This window comes from Trachurus trachurus, assembly GCF_905171665.1.
Source record: "Trachurus trachurus genome assembly, chromosome: 5".
Lineage (NCBI taxonomy): Eukaryota > Metazoa > Chordata > Actinopteri > Carangiformes > Carangidae > Trachurus > Trachurus trachurus.
In genome coordinates, this window is record NC_139896.1 from 10,324,128 (window position 1) to 10,336,599 (window position 12,472).

The 12,472-nt window shown below is 39.7% G+C and overlaps 1 protein-coding gene across 4 annotated transcripts in view; it reads left to right on the plus strand.

The window, feature by feature from the left end:
• The window catches only part of slc2a9l2 (solute carrier family 2 member 9, like 2), a 100,787-nt gene that overhangs the window by 66,628 nt on the left and 21,687 nt on the right, over positions 1 to 12,472 (plus strand). The gene's annotated exons all lie outside the window — the stretch shown is intronic.

Sequence of the window (12,472 nt, forward strand, 5' to 3'; positions counted from 1 at the left end):
AACATCATTAAAAGTTACTTATAAACCAAAGAAAGAATGACAGAAGGTCACCTTTAGTAGTCAGGGTTTCTCTGCTATTAGAGCGTTTACAGTGTGTGACTCATTTATTAGTTTGATACACAAAACGCAACATTTTGTAACCTTGCGGGAGAGGAAAACTTACAAACAGAATTAAACAATTTCTTCATAAAAAAATGTAAAATGTTTTTTTTATGAGTTCCCTTATTGATTTGAGGGACGATGACACCCAGGAGCATAGTGAGACATAATGACGGACTCTTCTCTTCTACCTGTGTGATCCTCCAGCTTGCTCCGTCTTAATGAAGCTGCTGCTGTAAGGAAATTGCTCAATATTAGATAATTAAGAAGGAAGAGGAAAACAAGACTTCAGTGTAGTTCAAAAACCATTTAGTTTGCTACACACATCTCAGGTTTGACACGGGCTCCAGTTCAAGAAATCCAAATTTCTTGTGCATTAAACCTCTGTACTCAGGTACAGCAGACAATATGTGAAATGAGGCTGTTTTTTGAAGTTTGAGATAAGCACATGTGAGATTTGTGTAAAAGTTACGTCAGACTGTTTCATTACCAACTGGATGCTTTATTCCTATTACAGTAACACTATGTTACATAATATGACACAGTCAAAACAATTTTCACACGTCTCTCCACCTTAAACCTCATTACATTTGTTGATTCCCTGCATTAACACAGTGACATAACATAAACCTAATCCTTGACGTACAGCGGATCCCTGCCTTCACTTATGTGATAAATGACAGGATTAAAAATAACTTTATTGTCTCCTAACTATTATATTCTGTGCAGGAAGACTCAAATATCAGTCAGTTTGTCTGATCTCAAACAAATGGAGCAGAAACTTGAAGTCCTGATACTAATGAGAGCAGTGACTCTTGCTTTCCTTCCTCAGACAGCCACCAGTGGAGGGTATAAGAGCATATTTGTTGTGTGGCATTTTATGGCCTTCAAAAACTGCAGTCTAAGACCAAAGACTCCAGTTTTATCTTCTGCCGTTTGACACTGACCACAAAGTGCAGCTTATTAATTTCTCAAAGATCAAGATGAAGAGACTCCTGTGGTTTTCTTTCAACATCTGTCTCCACTGCAGGAGCGGGGCTGGCAAACAAAGAGTCCCACCTGGTGTTCCTGGATTTTATTTGTCAGATAAAATGCTAATGATATTCTTTTGTCCTCTGTGGTGAGAAGCTGCCTGGAGTTGAATATGGAAAAGCAACTGAGGCCGTCACTATAGATACACATTGTTCATTATCATCATGTCAGAGGGAAATAATTGTCGCCCCCTGTCAAATCACACCCAACTCTTCATTGTCCTGATGTAAATTGAGCACTAAACAAATGAAATTGGTCGGTCTGCAGTGTTTTCAGGCTGATCATAAGATACACACACTCCACTGGCTTTGTTTGACTTTTACTACCTTTGAATACCTTTTCCTTCATTGTTCCCAGAATCAAATTAAATTAAATTAAATTAATTAAATTACTTGTCCACTGACACTAAAGCACTTAATTCGTCCTGACAGTTAATTGATGTTTAGAAATTAATTATAGAAGCAGCTTCATTGTTCAAGCCAATTATTTACAGCTGCCTCTCAGACACTCAACACTAAAGTATTTGCCATGTTGTGCACTTTCAGTGAACTCTGCATCAGGCATTTTTGTCACTGTGCCACCGCAGAAAGACCAAATAGATATTATGTTAATAAGATAATGGCTGTATACAAAGTAAGTCCATAAGAAAATTAAAGTGCAGGTACCTATCACAGCATTAGCTTGTAGTCACGAGACTCAAGCTATATTACCAGTTAACTCTTGAACATTAAGGAGTCATTTAATGCAGAGTTATTCTAAGAAATAGCAATTAAATTCAATTCCTGTACTACTTATCCCTATTCATTTCATATACAGTACATTTACTGTGGTTTCATTTTAGAGAGAAATATTGTACTTTTTACTTCACTACCATAAGTTTATTAACAGAATCACATTCTGTGCGGTACATTTTTTAAACCTAAAATTATTCAACTATGTAATGGAGGTAAAATTAACAGCTGTAGCAATTATAATATGTTGATAAGATATTAGTGTTCCATCAGAGTACAACTCTAATAATATAATATATGATATGACTCACTTTGTAAAGGTGCCGTTCTTTCTTTTGCCAGTATAATTCCTTGTCTGGTGCAACAAGTGTTTTGAAGGCAGGGTATTGAGTATTATGTGATTAAAATCGGGTTTTACTCAAGTGTAAGATCTTAACATTTCTCCTGCTGGTCTGAAAATGATATTATAATGTTGAGCTTCCAGTGACAAAATGTCAAGAATCATCTCAGCCAAGATTACTTGTTCATCAGAGCAGCACTCAGCAAGTACAGCTGTAGTCCTGTTCTTAGAGTGAGAGTCACTACTTTAACTGTCAGCCCCGGAAAATGAAATGAAAATCACTCTTGAGTTTGTCATTTGCATGTACGTGGAGCTTACTGTATTATAAAAATACTGGGTAACACTTTATTTGACACCTATCTCTATAACTCATTATAACCATACTTATAATGAGTTATAATGCAGTTATAGCACTGTATAACTATAGTTATAAACACTCATAAATGATCATAATGCTTTATAACAATAATCATAACACACTATAAAGCATTTTATCATGACTTATGAGGTCAGGTATTATACTGTAATACGTTATAATTGTTAGGAAGTCGCTGACAATGCCCACATTGATAATACATTATAAATATAGTTATAATGTGTTATAATTGGCTTATAAACGTGTATAACTATCATTATAAACACTCATTAATTATCTTAAGGCTTTATAACAATAAGCATAACACATAGAGCATTATAACTCTATTATAATACTTGACCTTATAAGCCATTATAAAATGCTCTATGATGTGTTATGCTTATTGTTATAAAGCCTTATGATAATTTATGAGTGTTTATAATGATAGTTATACACGTTTATAAGCCATTATAACACATATTTATAATGCAATATCAATGTGGGCACTGTCAGCGAGTTACTCACAATTATAACATATTAAAATACCTGATCTTATACTGTATGTCATGATAAAATGCCTTAGTGTGTTATGATTATTGTTATAAAGCATTATGATCATTTATGAGTATTTATAACTATAGTTATACAGTGCTATAACTGCATTATAACTCATTATAAGTATGGTTATAATGCGTTATATAGAGATAGGTGTCAAATTTGAGCCACTTCATATTGACATCACACATATGGATTATGACATACTGTAGTGTTTCTGTCTCTAATTTAGCTCTCATTCAGAAATGTAGGATAGACCCACCCAAGCGACACGCTGACCTCCTGGCAAGTCAGCCTTCACTACACAGCATCCAACTGTGCTACAAATGAGTTCCCTCTTCTGGACAAGTGGAGGAGCCAGACCCTGGTGGTCTCATCATTGCTGGATGGTGTATTAACTCAATTCTCCTGGGACGAGAAAAGGCCATGGCTGGAAGAGAGCTGGAAGAGACGTGGTTACAAAAGTGGCAACAAACAGGCCGGGGTGCAAAAGACAGGAGACTGCTGAACAAGATGAATCGCTCTTCACTTGAGAATGTGGGGAACAAATACAGATTGGACAGGCAGACATGCTGCTGTGACAGTTAGCAGGTAATGGGAGATACCAGGGGTGAGATGTGAACACTTCCTGACAGAGATGGCATCTGCCGCTTTTAGGAGCCACGAGCAAAAATGAACAGAGACAAGACTCACTGTGGAGTGAAATGAAGCTAAGGTGAAACTTAACGATGCGTAGCAGCAAATATGAGAGCAAGATTTAATTAGAACAGCAGGAGAAACAAAGGGAAGAAGTACTGTAAAGGCTGATGGGCTATGAGTTATAATTGTGTGTGAGTGAGAGAGATGGTGGCAGTGCACCTGTATTCGAATGTGAATGTGTGTCTGGTGGCTCAAATTACCTTTGTATTCACCACCTCGTTTGGTTAATGTGTCCTTGTTTATCTCATCTTAATTGTACACAGACATGAAATTGCTTTGGTTTAATATTCCTCTCTTGCTGTAACGTATGTGTCGTATTAGAATATTTTCACATTTACTGTAGACTCATGTGAGTGAAAACCTGCATCCAGCACCTATTTTAATATGCACCTAGCCCCAGTAACATTACATTTTAGCATGAATAATTATATTATAATCCGAAGACTTCCCAGAAATCCCAGTGGGCCCTCTGTTGATTGTCTCCCACTGCTCTATAGAGCAGAGCCAAATGCTGATTGTTGTCATTCCTTGCCCGGTTACACCCACAAATGCTGTTGTACATCCCGAGGCTGACGTCCCCTGTGAGAGCGACTTATGTAATATTCCCTCAATGTGCAGAGACCCCTGAGAGGAGTTTACTAAAATGCAGGAAACCATGTCTTCCTCGCATGGATCATACAACTGTGGCATTAATCTTGTGCCAGGAGCCTGTCCTCCGTGGGGGAAGGATTCATTCTCCTCTGGGTCCTGAAACATTTGTTATGGAAGAGTAAACTGAAGATGCCCTCACTTCTAGATTCATCTCTCGCTCCGTTGCACCAGCTGTAGCAAGGACATATATATTTTCTTTTTTGAGTAAAAGGGAGACGGAGACTCTGATAGTGTTGATAGTATCAGCTTTTACAGTACACAGCATCATTGTCAGAAAACTGCAACGCCCTTCACCACGCTCACCCACTGAGCATCTTAGTAGTGACACTAAATTCACCAGACTTTACTTCGGGGGGCTGCTGCAACCCTGTGAGAGGAGCGTGACATCATCTTGTCACAGCAACGAGGCACTAAAGCCGTTTGTCCACAGGGTCGGAAATACTCGCATTGAGCTGAACCGTGACGAGCTATAGCATGGTGTGAGCGAGGTCGTTTTTCGGTGCGTTGGTTTTCACAAACCAACTGCTGACCCTGTTCTCCGTCTAAGCAGCTCACTGCGGGTGTTTCCTCTCACACTAGTCCTCCCTTGAAACTAATGTGCTGAATAAATGGTGCAGTATATGTGGAGATATAACGCACTTTTATCCATGTTCCACCAGCTCTGTGATCTCTGTGAAACCTTCCTGTTGCAGCTTTCACAGTAAAAGCCTGATACAGCTTTACTGATTGAAAGGAAATGCTCAGACTCCATGTAACCACTCTAAAAGTAAACCACAGACTCCAGTGATTTAGTCACAAGTCATAAATCTATTGAACTGGACATAGAGATAGATAGGTGTTGATCATTGTAGCGCAGGAGGATGCTGTCATGTGCTGACCTCTTTGAAACCACAGCAGCACAGGCTGGCGTAGTGGCGTCCTGCTGTGAGGCTGTCTATGTTCACAGCTCAGAGCGATTTTTTTCTCCCACAGCCACCGTTTAAAAATACCTGTTACACATGTTGTCTTCCAGGCTTTGATGAATAATTCCCTTCAATAGATGTTTTTATCTGTATGACAACCACTCAGAGATACCACTACTGAGGCAGCACTTGTACTATATGTCAGAGCATCAATATGTGAGTGTCTGTGTGTGAGTTTAGTGCATTTCAGATCTGTTTCCACGGCTCAGTACCGTCTCTCCAGTGTCGGCGTGTGGATCCTTTTGTAAGTCTGCAAAGCTGTAGAAAGATCCTGACTAATCTCCATTAGGCAGAGGCAACAGTTTCAGCTTTGCAAACCCTTGACAAATTAATTTCAGCTGCACAAAATGCTCTCTGTGAAAAGAAGAATGATTGTTTTACAACGGCTGAACCGGCACTTTCTGCAATTGCACTGCTGCTAAACCATTGCCCCACTACTGTTTTCAACCCTGACCCTCCATGGTCGTTCATAGTGGAGTACACCCTTGAAATGCTACACTCATTCCTTTGCAACTACCTGCTCTCCCGTTGCTCAACATAAGTCCTCCAAACAGCTTTCCTCGACCTGCTTATGCTCACTCCCAGGCAACCTTGGTCATATTCTCACTGGAGCTCCTCCTGGCCTTCCTCGCTCTCTCCACACTTAACACCGATGTCATGGATCTTCAAGGCTGCTCCTCTTTTCCTTTTTTATCCCACAATGACATTCAAGAGGTGAAACAAACCAGCAAGATTAATCATCTCCTTCCCTGTCTTCACAGACTGCCTGGTTATGTTGTTCCTAATTAAGGCGACCACATTTCTGTCAAGACTCTGCTCCTCTCTCCTCTCTCCTCCGCTTCAATCTCCAACCTACGTATAGCCCAAGCTGTGAGAGGGAACAAGGACTGGGAGAAAGAGAGAAAGAGAGAGAGATTGTGCTGCAGTGTTAAACTTCAGTCAGGGTTTTTTCTGGTTTGGGCAAAATGTGAGTTTAATTCCCTGGCACTTTTCTGTCACGGACCCCTTCCTGTCTGAGTGTCAGACGAGCCTCAGAGAAAAGACTGTGAACCAGGCAGCTTCTAGGGAGCTTGTCGGATGCTGTTATTTAGCCTTTACAAGTTTTCTCACTCCCAAGACACCTCCCGTACATCAGGTTAATGATGTATTCCCATGGCTATCTCCGTGGGAGTACAGGAAATCATCTCCATCCTGTGAAGAATTAGTTCAGTAACTGTGGCAGATAAAGTAAAGTATACTCTAACAACTTCTCCAATCTGATGCTTTGAGCAAACTCCGGTTGTTTACACGCTTCCATGCCATGTTTAACAGTAGCAATGTTCACCATGTTCAGTATGGGAACATGTGAGCTTGCCAACATACGCAAATTAGTGAGAATTTGAAACGGAGGCTAATGTTTTGCAAGTTTTGGGCTATAAACTAAGTCTCTGTGTAAGTGGCAACCTTGGCCTGATGGCTGCGCTACCTGAATGGTCAGCCGATCGCCCCAGTGACTATAATTCATCGTTGTGGTACCATGGATTTCTGAAACAAAATTTCCTGGCAACTTTATGCAGCAGTTGTCAAGATAAAAGCAAAAAAAATAGTCAGTGGCACTAAAGGGAATCACCAAAGTCATTAGCATGGATCTCTGTTCTGAATTTTGTCATAATCCATCAAATAGATGTTGAGATATTTCACATCAACTACATTTCAGACCGACTGAATGATCATGTATATTTCCATCCCTAGGGTCATGCTGCTAGCATGGCAAAAGAATCCCATGTTCATTATCCAGAAGGCTGCTCCCATCTCAGTTTGATAAGCCTCAACTTTTGTCATCGGCTGTGTGAACAAAATGTTAGATGCATCGGGTGGTAGGCACTAGGCCAACATCAGCATAAAATAAAAGTAAAGACAAAGTACAGGATAAATGCACACAGTTTTGCACACTGTTTTGGACATGTTGTACTGAAATGTGAGGAGAGATATCGCTGCCATTTCAGTATGTTTGTCTATTTTTGGCTTTAGCTGCTCAAACAGTGACAGCACACCATTCACTTCACTGATGTGAAAGATAATTTAAACTGGCATTCAGCATAGTAATATTCGTTTTATTAATTAAATAAAAACATTTAAAAACGTCATCTTTAAAAAGGGAATATTCTTAGTCCGGTTTGCTCTGACAGCCATATATGCAGTAGGCTACCAAGGTGACGGCATGTTGGTGGCAGCTTGTTATATCAGCTGCAGCATCAAATGTTTGTAGATGTCCAGCAGCAGCAGGGTGTGCCTCTCCAGAGAAAGACTTCCACATAGGAAGACCTGACACTGAGGATGGATTTTTAAAGGAATAAGAGCACAAATTAAAGTCTGCACATCTTTACTCACATACAGTCTTAGCCAAATATAGCAAAATAAATTGGATGGTCTGGGAAATCAGTCGTTTATCCTATGCTACGTTTGCAGCTTTTTTGCAGTTATTTCAAAAAGATGTATGATGGTCAGACGTGATTCTTTGGATAAGAAGCTTTACATCAAATAAAAACATTCATTTAGCACTCTGTATAGATTATGCTCAGCAGGTTAAATACTGATACAACATAAAGCATCAGAGTCATTTCTGATCCTTTCAATAACATTAACTCATACGTGCAGCCGAAGGTCTATGACAGCTGTACATTCAGTCATGTGTTTGTCACTCACACTTTTCATGCTGCTGTGACAACGATGTTACATGTGCTTGTGTGGGAGGTAGTATTCTACCATTGTGACATGATTATCCCATTATATAAATAGTATTTATTTATATCCTGTGTGCCGTTGTTGTTGTTGTTGTTGTTAGATAATATCACAAACATACTGTGCATATGAGCAGTGCATCAAACCATGAGTCACTACGAGGGCACAGGTTGTGGTTATAAAAAATCCACCTAATTAAAAGAAAACAATATGGATCATTTACCGCGGTGGAAAAATGTCTATGGCAATTCATTAAAAAAAAAAAATCATATCCACTTCATAGGGTGCTAAAACATGGTTTATATTGCCAACCTTCTCTCAGCCATCAAGCAGGATTGCTGGTGCTGGTGGAAGATGAACTGGTTAAAACTCCTGTCACAACCACTTGCGAGTGGGAAAAAAACAGTGTCCTCTGGTGCTGCCTCCTCTCCGCCGTCCTGTCATCTGTGGCTCTCTGCCTGAGGCGTAACAGATCAAGGCAGCAACACTGGTGGAGCGTGGCCAGCCCGCCCGAAAATGTGATGTGTCATGAGGTCAAACTGAAACAGAAGGCACTGCACTAAGTCTTGTCACAAATCCATAGCCCAAAGGACTTTTGTTTAATTTCTGCCTTTAAACCACTACTTTCATTCTCATCTCGTGTCCTTAGACTGAGATAAGCAATCTAATGGATATGCTTGTTAATTATTACTGATTTGATGAAAGGAAAGTCTGACAGGTTTCTCAGGAGCAGGACTGATAAATGTTGCATTGCACTGATTGTCAAAGTAGTTTTGAGTGTTGATTGATAAACGTTGGTCTATACCAGGGACAGAGGGTCCAATCTGGCCCTCAGGATGAATTTGCCAAGTGTGAAAATTATATAGAAGAGGCATAATATTGTTTAAATTGCACATATTTTTATCAAGAAATTTCAGATTGTCCATAATATGTTTTGTAAAAATGATAGTTCATTAACTGTAAACATCTTAATAATGTACTAAAACAAAGGTAAAAATTAAATGTTCTTTTTATTTATAGGTTATCATACTATTATTTTACTGGTCTGGCCCAGTTGAGACCAAATTGTGCTGTTTGTGGCCCCTGGCCTAAAATGAGTTTGACACCCCTGGTCTATGCACTATATTGAAACATTTTACCTTCACAGTTTCAGTTTCAAGCAAGAGTACCCTCTTTATTTATTATTTACCATTCTTGGTTTATGGGATTTTATGCTTTAAACCACCCACTCACAGTTGCAGATACTGTATGAATAAGTTGTAATTTAATGGACTATACATACTATACCAATTTGACTTGACACTGGTGGAAATAACCTCTTTAATATACCCTTATATAACCTTTAATATAAATGGTTTGTAGAACAAGTTGTCATATCAACCATCACCTGAACGCACATTGATTGGAGAATAATGGTTTCCACACAGGTTTACTCTGCAATCTAATTATATAACAAGGAGGGTTTTTAATTAGACTGACACCTGCTGTTTCGCACCACTCTGCAGTCAGAGACAGGTACATAAAGTGAGGACAGGAGTAGGGGATGGGAAACGAGGAGGAGTGAGAGCAGCACTATGGATAGGTGAACTCCAGCTATGTTGCCAAGAGAGCTATATAAGGTTTCTAACTTGAATACGTATTTCTATTATTCTCCCGTTGATAATCTCAGTTCATCGTTTGTGAGTTTTAAACTTAAACACTGAGATATAGCCCCAGTAATTAGCCGTTGACTGTACACTAATCAGCGAGCAGGCTGTCATGTTTGGCTGGGAGGGGGAAACCTGCAAAGTTTGAGGAGATAAATATCTCCTCTGAGGCCTTCAACAAGCATATGCTGGCAAAATAATATACACATAGCCTAATTAGTGCATAGTCCCAGGGCTCACCCCAGCCATCTGAGACTGGAACTGTGCTGAAAGGCTAGAAAGATAAATTTGGCTTGACATGGAACCTGCTGTGGCAACAAGTGCACTTAATTAGTGCTCTCAAGTCTGGAAATACCCTCACAGGATCATGGATCATCATTGATGCAATGCAAAGATTTTTTGTGCCAGCAGAAGCCTGGTTTATCAGTTTTAAATAAATATCACCTAATCTTTTTCTCTTCACTTCCATTATCTGTCTCTCTTATTATACACATGAGCCTTGTGTTAGGGGCACAACTCTCTGGAAAACACCATTTTGAGCGGATTATCTTGGAACAGATCTAAACTGAACAGTCCCTTACACACACAAAATGCCAGTGTGGGCTAACCACCCCACCTTCCCTCCATGTGTGAAGCAGATTTGTCCTTCCCTGAGAGAAGTGAAATCAGTGTTGTTGTCATGCACCCAAAAAATCCCACAAACTATACAAATACTTTCCTGTCAATTAGTTTTCCTGCTTGTCATACAACAGTTTGGTAAGAGTTAAGTTTCCTAACAGTTAAGAAAAGCAGGACTTGCCAACTAACACATTGTGGCAGGCAGCACCAATGTGAGTCCTTGTAGTTTTGTAATCAGTTGTAATTGGTGGGTGCGGTATTAGAAATGACGAGTAGAGGTTAACTACTGAACTGTTGTTGAGGCTGCAGCTCTCGTCTGTTAGATGTATAGTCTGATGGATGTATTTTGGTGACAATGAGAGAAACGCGTCAACATCTTGCAAGGTCTTGTTTGTGTGGATCTAAATATTCAGGTCACAACTTTGAGTCTGACACAGGGCATTCATATTCAATATGCAATCTGCAGAATCTGGATAAGGACAGACATATCAATGCTGTTTTGTGAGGCCGGGACATTGGTAGTTATTCCGATGTGCATAATAATAAAAGTCAGTAACTTTACTCTGGAGCCGCAAGGATGTTGTACAATGTCTCTGTGTTGTGTGGTGGATATAGTAAATGATCTGGGGCCTCATGTACAAAGACTTGCGTGGATTTCCTGCTGAAACATGGCGTACACTAAAATCCAGAATCCAGAACGTACAAAAAAAAAATCTGATGTACTGTATCAGTGTGCGTACGCATGGATCCAAGCACTTTTCTTTTGTACATCAACATTAAATTGAGCGCACATGTAGAAGTGCTATTGGTTTATTTGGGTGGGACAATGCACATTAATGGACATATAAAAACATGTAAATGTGCCGGATTGTAGCAGCTAGTGCTAGTTTCCATCCGGAGTCCCAAAAACATAAAAACAGTACAGTGTCAGAACAACAACAATATAGTATTATAAAAAACGTAATGCAGACAACACCACACAACTTTAACGAATTAAAACATTGACATTTGACATCACTTCCATTGGTAGGGGGACCAAAAGAGTTTCTGAGAGATAGAGTGCAAAAGTGCAAAGGTGCCGGGCCAAAGTGACAAGTGCTAAACTCCTCCCTGTCCACGCCTCCATTACATATGCAAATCAATGTAAATGGGGCCTGCACCAAGGATTCCCTTCTCTTCACAATGAGTTAACATCATGGGAAATACTCGGAGGAAGAGGAGTTTCACAGAATTTGAGTTGGATGTGCTACTCAATGAAGTTGAGGCACGTAAACATATTCTTTTTTTTTTTTTTTTGCTGTCCTCCGGCATCAACACAAAGCGCAGTGAGTTAGTGTGTGTGAGGCGGTCAGTGCTGTCAGGTCAGAAGAGCACACACACACTAAAGATAAAAGGAAGTGGTCAGATATGAAGTGGACGAATCGTGCGTTGAACCAGGCCATCTCGCCCTTATCTTAGCGCTCCTTCTTAGCTGAACCCTTCTTAAGAGCCTTCTTAAGTCCTTAAGAACAATCAAATCTGGGAAACACGGCCATCGTTGTTAACAGTGGTCGTCCATCATGGTGCTGGCTCATTAGTTTCAATTGAGCCAATTAAATAACAAGGAGACGTTAATTCCATCCACCTGATGTTGAGTTGAAAAAGTTAAAGTTAAAACGAGGTAGCTCCTTTATATTTTTGTTTTCATTGCTGAGTCCAGTCATATTTGCATATAAATGTAAAATGACCCTGTGTTTACCTTCTTCACTGACACTGAATAAAAATGAAAAGACTGCATCAATCAATGCTCAGCTTTTGTAAATGAGGACATGAGATGAGGAGATAAAGGGAGAGAGAAAGTGATGGAGACAAGAGAGGGAGAACAGGTTCACAGTATAAAAGAGAAATCAAAGTAAGATGAAACATCTTAGAAGTAAAACATGCTTACCCTGTCTGACAAGATGTTTCTCCTCTCCAGGCAGTTTTTTTTTCTTGAACATTTCACTGGTTTCAAGCTTCTTCTTCTTTTTTTTTTTTTTTTACTTATTTTAAAAATAGTGAAGCTTTGTTGTTCTGTTGACAGA